At 44.5% G+C, this 14,030-nt stretch overlaps 1 protein-coding gene across 1 annotated transcript in view; it reads right to left on the reverse strand.

The window, feature by feature from the left end:
• The window catches only part of ADGRB2 (adhesion G protein-coupled receptor B2), a 694,168-nt gene extending 691,322 nt beyond the window's left edge, over positions 1 to 2,846 (reverse strand). The window contains exon 1 of the mRNA XM_063954232.1: positions 2,643 to 2,846. The gene's annotated coding sequence lies outside the window, so the exon portion shown is untranslated. The remainder of the gene's footprint in view (positions 1 to 2,642) is intronic.
• Positions 2,847 to 14,030: the final 11,184 nt, after the last annotated feature.

Raw genomic sequence — 14,030 nt, forward strand, 5'->3', positions numbered from 1 at the left:
TTCCATGATGCCACAGAAATTCCAGCTTCTAGTCTCTGTCTTCATGCTCACCCATTTAATAGAGATGAGGACGCATTACTCCCATGGTTAGCACGGCATTGAGATTTAATGAAGGTCAAAACGTATTTATCATTCTTAGGGCTCCATTTAACAATGAGGCATAACCCATTTAGCGCTCACAAAAGGGTTTACGTCCTCCTTTCGGTATTGTAAACAGTGATAAACGTAATTTACCTCCGATGCCCCTGTACCGCTTGTGCCATCTATATTTGGCGAGAGCTATACGGTCCCCATTGCTGGAAAGGTTGCTTCTGGGTCCCCATTACCAGCAAGAGGGACCAAGCAGCAGCTTTTCCTGTTTCAGTGAAGCCTTCCAGGCACTGTCGGAACCCTGCCGAGTGCAAGTATAACGCACATACTGTACACAGACTGGCCATCATGCATGTGCATAACACAGCAGCCCGACTAGGGAGGATGATGTTGAGGAGGGGGATGTCGCTGTCCCTTGCCGAAGAGGTAAGTCATGTTAAAAACCAACATCATATTCGTTAGTATCACTGCAACACTAAACTAAATAAGCTGAAAGTAATAAGGTTTGTCAATAAATGGGGGTCCACAAGAAAAAAAATATATCTGTGGAACAATCATACTGAAATCATGGACAAAAATAACCGACTGACAATGGGCCTGATTCCACAAAGTAAGGGTTTAAGCACTAATCCAATGTTTGTTGGTCTTTGCAAGCAGGATGAGTTCTGCGTGATCATCTGCAGCTCCCCCTCCCCAGCCATAGCATGACTGACATGCTGTGGTGTTTTTGGGGGGGTGGAGCAGAGGCAGCAACTAGGACTGTTCTACAGAATGGGGGTACCATGGTGATACGATGTTGCCTCTTCAGATGCATCAGTTGGATCGCAGATACTGGCAGGAAGCGTCTATGTCGTATAGATGCCTCCTACAGTATTTCAATTTACTTGTACGTTATTGCACAAGCTACTTCCTTGCGGATGTGCAATACCATGCACATGGGAATTAGGCCCAGTGTTCTGTTGTCTCCCCTTGGTTGGATGGATCATACAATGTAATAGATGATTTTAGAAACCACCATCTTCCTCCTAACTAATGAAACGTGCAGTGCTTCTTAGGGAATAACATGCTGAATTATGTGCATTTTTCTGCATATTTAAGTCATAACTATTACTAAAATACTGTGGCTCTTTTGTCATTACCTTAAACTTCACCATGAAAAGCATGCAATGTGAAACAATTACCCCAGTGTGACCTTTCCTAATTATTTTGTCTTCAGTGTAAAAGAAAAAAGAAAGAAGTTTCCTTTGTCTGCAGCAATTATCTGAAAGTTTCTTTAGTAGAACATGAGTTGAAATAAATGTCTCTCCCTACACAGAATTTTACTTATGTGGTTGGAAGACCCTGGGCAGATAAAAGCATCCATTAATTAACTGTGCCAGGAGGACCTACTGCACATTAGGAGAGACAAAGTAGAAAAATGTCCCAAACATTTTGTCATACAAAGCTACAGGAATCAAAACCATGTATAAGGGAGACGGCATTGATGCTATTCCCAGAACCACCATGCCATAATATAGATAATTCTCATAAGCAAAATATAAAATGAAATAAAAACAGAAAAGAAAGTCATTTTAATACCATCCATATGAGCATTCAGATTTTTCTTTCTTTTAAAGGATGGATGGATGGATGTATAGATAGATAGATAGATAGATAGATAGATAGATAGATAGATAGATAGATAGATAGATAGATAGATAGATAGACAGACAGATAGATAATTAGGCAGGAAGATGATAGATAGATAGATAGATAGATAGATAGATAGATAGATAGATAGATAGATAGATAGATAGATAGTTGCAAGATAGAGAAACATTTAGGTGGGATGTACAGTGAAAATAAACTGCTATATGTTAGGTACTCAAGCAGAGAGAATCTGCATTCTCTGCACATGGCATATAGATGGTGTGAAAGAGGACACGACTAGCTGGAGAAAGAAAGTATAATAGGTTTTCTACAACTGGATGCAATTGACTACTATACCAAAAGTAACAGTACTAAATAGATTTTTGGGTAATAATAGCCTAACCAGTACATGTAAGAATAGTCAATGTAAATGTACCAAATGGCTAACTCTACCAGAATGATTATTTCTTTAATCCAAGATAAACAATAATAATGTTCAGAAAAATGCACAGCCTAAATCACTGTCCAAGTGATAGCAGCCATGACTGTGCCTTGCTGACCACTGACATAGGATATATCACCCCAGACCTCACTGAGCACAGCAGCCATATACACATCCTAGCTGTGCAAGCAGCATGATCCACAGCAAAAGGAGAAGTGTCTCCATGTGTGCAGCCATCAGCAGTGACCAAACAGCACTCAGCTGATACAGTAGGACGTGTCCAGCAAGGGTGAGGAGTTTCCATCCCACACAGAGAACTCAGCAGCCGTGATAGAGATATACTGCAGATATCATGACAGCAGCAGCAGCAGCAGCGAGCACAGACACTGCTCCGCACAGCATCGCCCATGTTTAGCATATGACAGTATGAATATTCCCCGGTACACGTATTATACTGACACCCAAGTCCCCCATCGCTTACCTGGTCGCTGTTAGCAGTACTATATGGGGTGGGAGGCTGTGTCCTGCCGCCTGTGATGTCCCATGATCCGGGATAGATCTCCCTCTGTTGCTCTCTCACATCTTCCCGAGTAAGTTTATTCCTGCGGAATCCTCCGGCTGCCAGTTGCTGCTCTCCCCGGGAAGGAGCGCTGTGTCTGCGGGGCGTGTGAGCATCTATAGCCGGCCCTTAGCTGGGTTATATAACGGTGCTGTGTATTACAGCGCATATAAGTGATCTACTATGTTTAACTGTGGCTGTACTGAGTCTGCCTACACATAAGCCACTCACATTACGTACTCTATCTATCTATCTATCTATCTATCTATCTATCTATCTATCTATCTATCTATCTGTTCTGTCCTATACGATCTAACTATTGAATGTAATTTATACTCCTATATCTGTACCTTTATAAACTCATCTGGCATTGGTCCATGCAGAGCAATTTGACTGTTTGAACTGTATCTCATCTGCGTTCCATGTATGCCAGTATGTACTCGTATCAGGGCAGTGGTGTACAGGTGATACAAATGCCTCGTGTGTCCCTTTGTATTTAATGTAAGTGATAATTAGTATTTTGATTTGATTTGAATCATTGAATGCACCTAGTTTGTGTAATTAGTGCATGCTTGGCTGTGTGCCCGGACATGTACATCAGTCTAATAAGAAGGTATACTCGCTGCCGCACGCTATACACGATGTATCGGGCTGATTAGAGTGTGAGCGCAGAGGTACTAAACGCTGCCGCTGTGTTAGTATATGGCGAGTGCTGTGTGAAGTGTGACAAGTAGTGTGTGACTAGTGACCCTGCCTGTGTGGCTAGTGACCTCACATGTGTGGCTAGAAGACGTGTGAGGGTGGCACTGTGTGCTCAGTAGAAGTGAGGCTGTGTAGTAGTGAGCGCTGGTGACAGCGCAGTATGTATGTGCCGCACGCACGGTGTACTGTAGATCTCCTCCCGGTGAAAGTCTGCGAGACACCGCGATCCCAGGGGCCCTTTGCCCAGTGATGTGCTTGGTAAATACAGTCTGGGAGTAGGATTCCCGTGCAATCTGCGTCCGCTTCTCTGTGCCAGTTTCCCAAATGCCCGAGGTGCCAGGGTCTTGCTGCCCGATGCCAAGTCTCAGTCCCCGGGTGTCATGCTTAGGTTTTTGGTATAGGTTCCCGAGGCAAGTGTCCGGATTTTGTTTGATGGATAAAGCGCGGCCCTGTATGTCCACTCCAGCACTGGCAGATGTGCCCCTGAGTGTATGTCTGCCCCCTCTCCCTTCCTCTGAATCCCTCCCTCTCTCAGTGTACCAGGCTCAGTCTATCTTCTCCCCCATCTCTCCGCTCTGCACAGCATACTCTCCTCTGTGTCCCTCCTCCTTCCTTCCCCAGTCTCTCCCTCTCTATCCCAGCTCAGCCCCCCCCACCCTCTCTCTCTCTACCTCTCGGAGCCTCCTCCTAAACTCAGTGTTTCTGCATTCCACACTCACTTCCATCCCTGTTCGTTTTTCCGTTTCTCTGGTTGCCAGTGTTATTTGTCTCCTTCACACCACTCTTCTCTCCCTATCCTTTCTTTTTCTTCTTCTTAAATGAATATAACTATATGGACATACTGTGTTACCTTTGTCCCCTGTTCTGTAACCACTACATACTGCAGACTGGCAGTCTTATTCATCTCTGTCACAGCACCCCTACGTGGGGGTCAGAGGTCATTTGAAATATTCACTTAAGTTTAGAGCAGTTTTTCTCAACTCCAATCCTCAAATACCCCAAACAGGTCATGTTTTCAGTATTTCTGTCTGGAAACAGGTGGGATAATTACTGACCCAGAATAATAGACAAACTCACCTGTGTTTATTGAAGAAATCCAGAAGGTATGACCTGTTTGGGGGCACATGATGACTGGAGTTGGGAACCACTAGTTTGGAGGGTCACCTAGGTGGCATAGCAAACTAGATAAGACATAATGGATCAGCTTTTCTATTCCATGTAATGGGGCAAATGTATTAAGCCTGGAGAAGGGATAAAGCAGTGATAAGTGCAAGGTGATAATGCAGCAGCCAATCAGCTCCTGTCAATTTACACATTGGAGATGATTGGCTGGTGCATTATCATCTTGCACTTATCACTGCTTTATCACTTCTCCAGGCTTAATACATCTGCCCAGTGAGTGTTTTATGATGAATTGTTCGGTGCAGGTGCAGTCAAAAAACTTTTGGAAGGACCAGAAGTTCCTGGTTGTTGCACTGTGGCAGAGCTATTTTACCTCTACTTACAATATACTGGATTAGTGTTAATATTTTAACATAAATGGTTGAACTTCCATGCATTATGTCAGACAAGAATAGTAAATAACACAGTGCATTAATGCTGGTATACGATGATTGTGACACCTGTTTATCTTTTTCTGAACATTTATCTTTGATTTCCATTACAGTAACATGCACTTATACATAGTGCATCTCATATTGTAATCTTTGTGGGAGTTAAATGGTAACTCAATCGTTTTGACTTGAGCGCATGTTGTGCTGCTTGTACAGGAGCTTTCTCAGAAAGAGCCACAGATTCTCCAGTGACAGGTGACAACGTCACATTAGGAAGATGAATAATGTGTCACATTTGTTTCTGAAACTGTTACGCTGACATGACATTTTGCTGCATTACGATAACAATGTTATCTCAGCAAGAGGGGTCCCGAAGGGGTCATGCCTCATTATGTCTCTTAGAAGTAAATAGGTGGTCCCTGTGCTGTGGTAGGAATGACAGGAGGTGCTTCTCATAGGACTCAAAAAGGTCTTGATGTGCAGAAGAGGAAAGCATCTGATAGCTGTATAAATCCTACAGAAAGGCAGATTATGTTGCACATTTAAAGGAATGAGCAGCTCAAGAAGTTCTCATTGTTTTTTAATGACACTGAATTCCCCTGATCTTGTCATCATCTAAATTTCTTCGTTGTTCCAATGTCTAATGTCTTCATAACCTAGAAAAACATGCTACTTGGTGAAGACCTTTAAGTAGGATAATCTGTAAACTCATGGGAAAGATTAAACTAACTGTAATAAGATGGAAAGCTTTCACTGATGGAGAGTAAAACTTGTACTTCTTCCATGTCACTTACTCTAAGGGGCATCACTTTCATGATGACATACTGTAACTACTGCACATTTTAATGAAATGGCTCTATTTATTATGAAAGGTCTACTAATTATCATTGGTTACTAGTGCTGTGTTTCTGTATATATGGTACAGTGATTAGCAAAGCTGCCTCACAGTGCTAGAGCCATGGGCTCACAACCAGAACTGTAGCTGCAGAGTTTGCATACTCTCTGAGATCCATTCAGTATATACCATATCCCAGCGAGCATCACTGTGATGCTTGTGTATGCACATATCAGCTAGTTACAGTACCCACCACATAGTAAATTGTCATGTGCACTTCTATTGAACAGCACAGTTTGACAATCCCAAAAAATGTAATCAGCCCCTGTGTTCATATGAAGTAAGTCCTGTTACCTCACACAGGCCAGAAACATTTACCAGTAGGTTAATTAGGCTGGATGAAATTAAGCCTAGTTTTGTGTAGTAGGTAATTAGGGGTCCATTTACTAACATGCCACTTTTCGTGGAGGCAAAAAGGCTCCTGCTTTGCCCATCATTAGTGCGAAGCAGGAGACAGCTACTGCAAGTTTTACTAAGGGGTCTATTCATAAAGCAGAGAAAAGCCCTGTTTTGCATTAAACAGGTCTTTTCTCTGCTTACCATAATTCACAGAGCGGGTTACCATGGAGAAGTCCCTGACTTCTCCAGCGGCACCACGCTCTGTGCCTGAATCGCATCACCATATTTTAGTATGGTGAGTGCGATTTATGAAGGAGCGGAAAGCTCACTTTTCTGCTTTTCCATGGAGTTCAGGTTCGCCATCTCAGTATGGCGCAACCTGAACTGTGGTGTGGTAACTGCAGGGAAGCTCAATGTTTCCCTGCTATCTGTCCGCACCCGGCGCTGGCTCCGGCCCCCTGACCTCCCATCAGCCACTGCGGTCTACCAGAAGGTCAGCCAGTGACGCATGCGCAGAAGGACCCACTGTCTGACTTCAAGACCGCAGAGGGGGACTGCCGGAGAAGAGAGCATCGCTGGACCCCAGGACACTGCACCGCTTTGCCGTAAGGGTGAGTATACATGAATTGCTAGTTATAACAGCTATATATCGCATTGAACCGGTGCAATGTATAGTGATAAGTATCAGTTTATTTTTTGTTTTCTTTATGACTAGACCCCTAAGAAAGGTCCCAACCCCTCGGCGATGCCTGCACAGACACATGGTAGTGTGGAGTGTGTGGACTCTGCCCTCTGCTCTCCGAAGCCCATTCTGCACGGCAGTATTTTTTTGTAAAAGCTTTATTGACAGGTGGCCAAACTAACAGATACTGTACTGGAAACAAAATTAAACTTTTTCAGAAGAGTACTGTGAAATTTGTGTTACATGAATAAAGGTTAATAATATATTTACAGGTAAGTTTAGATGCTTTATTACTTTTTATGGACACTGTGTACATAATATATCCTATTAGTGTACCCCGACTCCGTACTCACACCAAAGCACACTTTTATATCAGGCATTGAGGGGAATTCAGTTGTATTTGCCAGCAGCTGTCAGTGTCGAATGCCTAATGAAGCAATTCAATTATTGCTCCATTTGGGTGCAAAAAGATGCCAGCACCAGCATTGCTGCTAGAAGTACTTTGTGCTGGTGAGCAGGAATGTGCGAAAAAGTGACCCATTTGGGTGCTCAAACAGCACTTTTCGTGTCATGCCCAGCACTTTGTTTTGGTTTAGCTATTTTATACAGCTAAACCTGGCACTGCAGGGCACAATCAGCCCGTCAAAGAACAATTGAATAGCACCCCCCAGTCTCTCATAATTTTAGACAAATCTTAAAACAATAGTTTGACAAATATTTACAACACAGATGAAGAATATGCAAGTGCATATTGTTATACCAGCTAGTGAAAATTACTAGAATTTAGGTGACAATGTCAGACCTTTCCAAAAGATATACACTTAGTTTTGATTGAGGTTTGAGATGTTTGGACTAAGGTTAGGAATTGTGTAAAAACTTGGGAAAAATTCATATTTTAGATAATGTTAGCGCTTCAATGTTATGTCTAGGATTGTAATTGCAATAAAGGGAAGCTACAGTTGCAGTTAGAATTTTACTTGTGATATTCTAGCGAAAATAGATACACCTCCTAACATTTCATTTCAGGGTAACCTAAACGAAGCAACCCACAGGATCCTGTGTTTGAAAGCAGAGACCAGGGCCGTAACTATAGTGGGTGCAGGGGTTACCATTGCAATGATGCCCGCCTCACCTTCACCCATCTCACATGGGCATCAGTGCTGAACGTTGCTGGGCAACACTTTCCCAGCATTCCATAGAAGTGACCTGAGGTCACGTCTGCTGGCAACAAACTTTGTGTGTCTCTTCACTGATGGTGACATGATTGTATAAGCACCAGTGAGGAAGCAGACAGAGGCTCTGCCAACTGAAGAGGCACATAGTTCACTTTTCATGGTTTCTATAGCTGCCACTATTATACTGAGCCCAGCGTAAGACTGTCCCACAGGTATATAGGGGAAATCCCCAGTGAGTCCACTGCCCCACCCCCTCCTCTAATGTGAGGTTTCAGACTGTACACTCATATTATATACATTGTTACTCTATTAGCGGATCAGGGATATTTAACTAGCAGAGCAGGAACATGGATTAACATAAAAACAACACAATGATTCATCATCATTCCAAGGGTGTAGAAAAAATAAAGTAACCAACCAACCAACCAACCAACCAACCAACCAACCAACCGTTACCGGTAAGTCATCCCAGTGATAATAACTGACCATTGAACCTTTTTTCAAAATGGCATGTATTTGTTCTTTGCTAGACCTAATGCAGTTCTCATTGAGTTTTAGACACTGGCTGGTGTAGAGGGGCATCTAACATGTATAGAGTGCAGTAATTTGGTATATATAGACGGGTCTGGGACTCCAGGTCGACAACAAAAATGTCGACACACCTTAGGTCGACGCCAATTGGTCGACACACCTTAGGTCGACATGGAAAAAGGTCGACATGAGTTTTTTATGTTTTTTTGGTGTCGTTTTCTTCGTAGAGTCACCGGGAACCCCAATTAGTGCACCGCGCCCCCTCGCATGGCTCACTTCGCTCGCCATGCTTCGGGCATGGTGCCTTCGCTCCGCTCCGCTTCGCTCGGCACAGATTACCGTTCCAATCGTAGTCCACATGGATCGTTAAGTATGAAAAAGTTCCAAAAAAGAAAAGAATTGTGAAAAACTCATGTCGACCTTTTTCCATGTCGACCTTTTGTCCATGTCGACCTAAGGTGTGTCGACCAATTGGCGTCGACCTAAGGTGTGTCGACCTTTTTGTTGTCGACCTGGAGTCCGGATACCATATAGACAGGCTCACCTGTATTATATTATACAGTATGTATGTTACATTATATGGCATTCCTCCATATATTGTATGTTCACTGCATTGCATAATCTGGTACTGTAGATCAGGTGCTTAAGTATTGCCTACATGTTTTGTGGATTTCTGTAACTATGTACAGGTTAGTTAATCTTTTTTGCTGGGTTAGTATGCGGGTGGGGGAGGGGGTCCAGAGCCACCGCGGGTGGTGGGGGATGGGTTGTGGGGGTGCATTAGATGGGGCCCGGAGGTACTATGAGTGGGGGAGGGGCAGGTAATGTTTCTCCTGCTTCTCCTCCTGGAAACAGCTAAGCTGCTGTCCTCCCTTTAGCAGTGGCTCTCTTGGAGACTCGCACAGCAACCAAGCAGCCAGTCACTATTGTTAGCGCCGGTGTCCCAACACGCCTCATTACAGGGAAGAAGATGCACTAAATAAACTATAGCTCCCAGCAGCCCTTAGCGCCGGAATGCTTCGGCGCTAAGGGCTGCTCTGAGCTGTAGTTTATTTAGTGCGTCTACTTCCCTGTAATGCGGCGCATTGGGACACCGGCGCTTCCAATTGTAACTGGCTGGCAGAAATGACTGACTCGCTGAATCATTGTAAAAGGTGAGAGTGCTGTGCAGTGTCAGTGACACTGCACACCCACTGCACTGCATAGCACTGTCACCTTTTACATTGATTCAATTTCCAGACATTACCCTCCGCGATATCACCCACTCTATCCGTCACATTAGCCATCTCGGGGCTTCCAGGCCGGCAGCCCTGGTGCTGTGTTACGGAGTCAGGGCCTCTGGGGATCTGGGCATGACTGTGGCAGGGAGGCACTTCTGTGACATCACGCGCAGAGGAGGCTCCGGGTCTCAGAGAGTATGCGGTGCAGGGAGGGCTATGAAAGCCTTCGGCTGCGCCGCTTTCATACACATCTATGCCGGTGGCCTCAGCAGATTTTATTCCACCTGCGCTGCGGCTAGGAAGTGGAGATTGTTGATGCTGGAGGGGGCAGGTGGACTGGCAGCAGGACATAGGACGCTGCAGTAAAAGGTTTTTTTCCCCCCTATCTACAGCGCAGAGACTTGCTGCAGATGCAGTGGCATACCCTCCAACTGTACCTTTTTAGCAGGTACAGTACCTTTTTTTAATGGTCTGTACCGATTTTTGGCTTTCCAAACTTCCATTGAAAGTATAGAATTGTTGGAGGGTATGTTGCTGCAGATGCAGTGGGCCTATTTTGGGGTGTGGACCTGGAGCTGCAGCTAAATCAGCCCCATTGTTAATCCTGCTCTGGGAACACACAAAAGCCAAAGGGCAGAGCCTCCCATTGGATGTAACCTGTGTGTGAGGGCGTTTCTCGCCCAATCAGCTGTGGACTGGGTTTGATAGACCAACCGCTAACCCACTGAGAGCTCCTATTCACGCCCAGCGTTATACACATAGTCACTCTGGGCTATTATATAGGAGATATTTCTAAAGGGGCCCAGTCAATGCACTGTAGTATCCATATTGTTTGAAGGCTATGGGGTCCATTTATCAAGAATCGCATATTGCATGTGATCTGGGTGGGATCTTACTGCCCAGGATCGCATTGCAATATCTGAAAGGAGACCATCCCTGCGATGTATGAAGCGGGGTGACCGGGCCTCTGCGCATGCGCGGTAGCCTCACCGCAGTGCACAGGGGCCATTTCCAGCGAAGGGTTCCTGGGGAACCCTGCCGTAACTACAACTCACGATGTGTACCCCATAGGCTACAATGGGCTATCGCAGTCAGTAGATTGCATTAGGCAGGCTGCCGGTGACAATGGAGGGCAGACTGCAAACGGTAATGGAGGGATCGCAGAACTTATCGGCGATACCTGCTGCAATCCCTCCTTCATATATTCGTGGGATACATAGTATTTGTGGTTAGTTTTTCGGGGACATAGCCACAAATACTGTTTGGTAAGTGGGACCCTATGTCTCTATAATGGTTAGCCAAGCCTCTGTGATTGTTGGCAACACCCCCTGTTGTGGCAGGCCACGCCCCTTATGCATGGGCTCTTATTACTATACTCTCCCAGTGGCCCCTTCATGCCTCAGTCTGACACTGGCTGAGCAATCTTTAATCCACCATAACTCCAGAATATAAGTAGCCATCCAGTTTCCTATTTGTCCCCACTACCTAACACTAGAGATGTGCGGCGGGCACTTTGTGTTTTGGTTTTGGTTCTAATTCCCCGCTCGTGTTTTGGTTTTGGATTGGTTTTTCCAAAACCACCCTTTCGGGTTTTGGTTTTGAATATGGATGATTTTTGAATAGAAACCCCATAAAAACGGCTAAAATCACAGAATTTGGGGGTAATTTTGATCCTACTGTATTATTAACCTCAGTAACATTCATTTCCACTCATTTTCAATCTATTCTGAACACCTCACACCTCACAATATTGTTTTTAGGCCAAAAGGTTGCACCAAGGTTGCTGTATGACTAAGTTAAGCGATGCAAGTGTGAAGCACAAATACCTGGCCCATCTAGGAGTGGCACTGTAGTGTCAGACAGGAGGGCAGATATAAAAAAAAGGCCCCAAACAGCACATCATGCAAAGATGTAAAAGAGGTGCAATGAGGTAGCTGTATGACTAAGCCAAGCGACACAAACAATTGGCCCATCTAGGAGTGGCACTGCAGTGTCAGACAGGAGGGCAGGTATAAAAAAAAGGCCCCAAACAGCACATCATGCAAAGATGAAAAAGAGGTGCAATGAGGTAGCTGTATGACTAAGCTAAGCGACACAAACAATTGGCCCATATAGGAGTGGCATTGCAACGTCAGACAGGATGGCACTTAAAAAAAATAGTACCCAAACAGCACATCATGCAAAGATGTAAAAGAGGGCAATGAGGTAGCTGTATGACTAAGCTAAGCGACACAAGTGTGCGGCACAAACACCTGGCCCATCTAGTGTTGGCACTGCAGTCCCACTGCACTAATGGTGGTTTCCCGGACGCACGTTTAGCACCAGCACAGTTGTTATGGCCTCAGTAATACGCTTTGCAACAGGGTATATATATATATATATATATATATATATAAGCCAGTATCACTGGAATTATATGGCAGTACCACATGGACATATACAGCAGCACAGGGACACCAGCACTGATGCAGGACAACACAGCATCACTACAATGGACTGGATTTATACAGCAGCACTGGACTGATGCAGCACACAGAGCCGGCCCTAGGTATAGGCAAACTAGGCAATTGCCTAGGGTATCTGATATGCCTAGGGGCACAAGCAGCTTCTGCTGATTAAAATGATATGCAGCATGCCTATATTCTGTGTGTAGCATTTCGTATGAAGATACAGCCACAGTCGCACACAGTATATAGGCATGCTGCATATCATTTTAATCAGCAGAAGCTGCTTGTGCATCCTAGCCACATAGCAATGCAAATAAGATGCATTTTTATAAAAAATAGGCACCCTACGTTAGCAGAGCTGCCAGTTGACTCACGCCAGGAATTATATGTGTCATTATGTGTATAAGGACATTAATAATGTGTAACATATGTGCAAGGTGCACTATGTGTGTCATTATGTGTATAAGGGCACTAATAATGTGCGACATATGTGTTAGGGAAAATATGTGTATAAGGGCATTAATAAGGGTTGGCATAATGTGTAAGGCGCATTATGTTTATAAGGACATTAATAATGTGTTTCATAAGTGTAAGGGGCATTACTGTGTGGTATTATGTGTATAAATGCATTATCAATGTGTGGCATTATGTGTATAAGGTGCTCTACTGTGTGGCGTAATGTATAGAAAGGGCACTAATGTGTGGTCTAATGTGAATAAAGAGCAATATGGTATGGTGAAATGTGAATAAGGAGCAATATGGTGTTCTGTAATGAGAATAAAGAGCAATATGGTGTGGTGTAATGTGAATAAGGAGCAATTCAGTATGATGTTATGTGAATGAGGGGCACTACTGTGAGGAGTAACGTATATAAGGTAAAGTGGTACTACTGTGTGATGTAATGTGAATAAGGGACACTATCGCATGATAAATTGTGAATAAAGTTGCACTACTGTGAGGCATAATTTGAATTGGGGGTACTATTGTGTGGCCATGCCCCTTGCCAGTAAAAACACATACCTTTTTGGGCTGTGCGCCGAATGTGCACACTGTTCTTATTTAAATTACAGGGGGTAGGGGAAAAAAAGGACTGCTATGGGTGGAGGGTGATGGTGCTGGGAAAGGGGTGCAGGGTCAGAGGTGGAATTAGCGTGCTAGGGGGCACCAGACAAAATCTTGCCTAGGGCATTATATTGGTTAGGGCCGGCTCTGGCAGCACAATACACAACCGCTGAACTGATGCAGCACAACACAGCAACACTGTAAGGGACTTATACAGCTGCACTGGACATATGGCAGCAGATAACACAACCCTGTGACTGGACATATGCAGCACAAGACACGGACACTGAGAGGACGGAGACACGTCCTCTCTCTACACTCTCCAATGCAGGAGTGAAAATGGCGGGGACGTGCGGGTCCTTATATGGATTCCAAACCCTGCGAGAATCCGACAGCGGAATGATGACGTTTTGCATCATTCTGGTTTACGAGTCAGGCGGGAGAACCCGAGCCTGACTCGGATCCGGGCTCGGATGGTGAACTCCGGTAGGGTTCGGTTCTCTGAGAACCGAACCCGCTCATCACTAGTATACACACACATAATATAGAATATCTTGTGGAGAGGGGGTCTGGACTGCACACTCTAGTTTCTTATAATGGGATGTACTACCTTGCTGAGACTTAGTACTACAATATAGGATATATATACGGCAGTATCACTGGAATTATATCGTAGTACCACTGGACATATACGGCAGTATCAC

The sequence above is a fragment of the Pseudophryne corroboree genome, chromosome 2 (genome assembly GCF_028390025.1).
Source record: "Pseudophryne corroboree isolate aPseCor3 chromosome 2, aPseCor3.hap2, whole genome shotgun sequence".
Taxonomy (NCBI): domain Eukaryota; kingdom Metazoa; phylum Chordata; class Amphibia; order Anura; family Myobatrachidae; genus Pseudophryne; species Pseudophryne corroboree.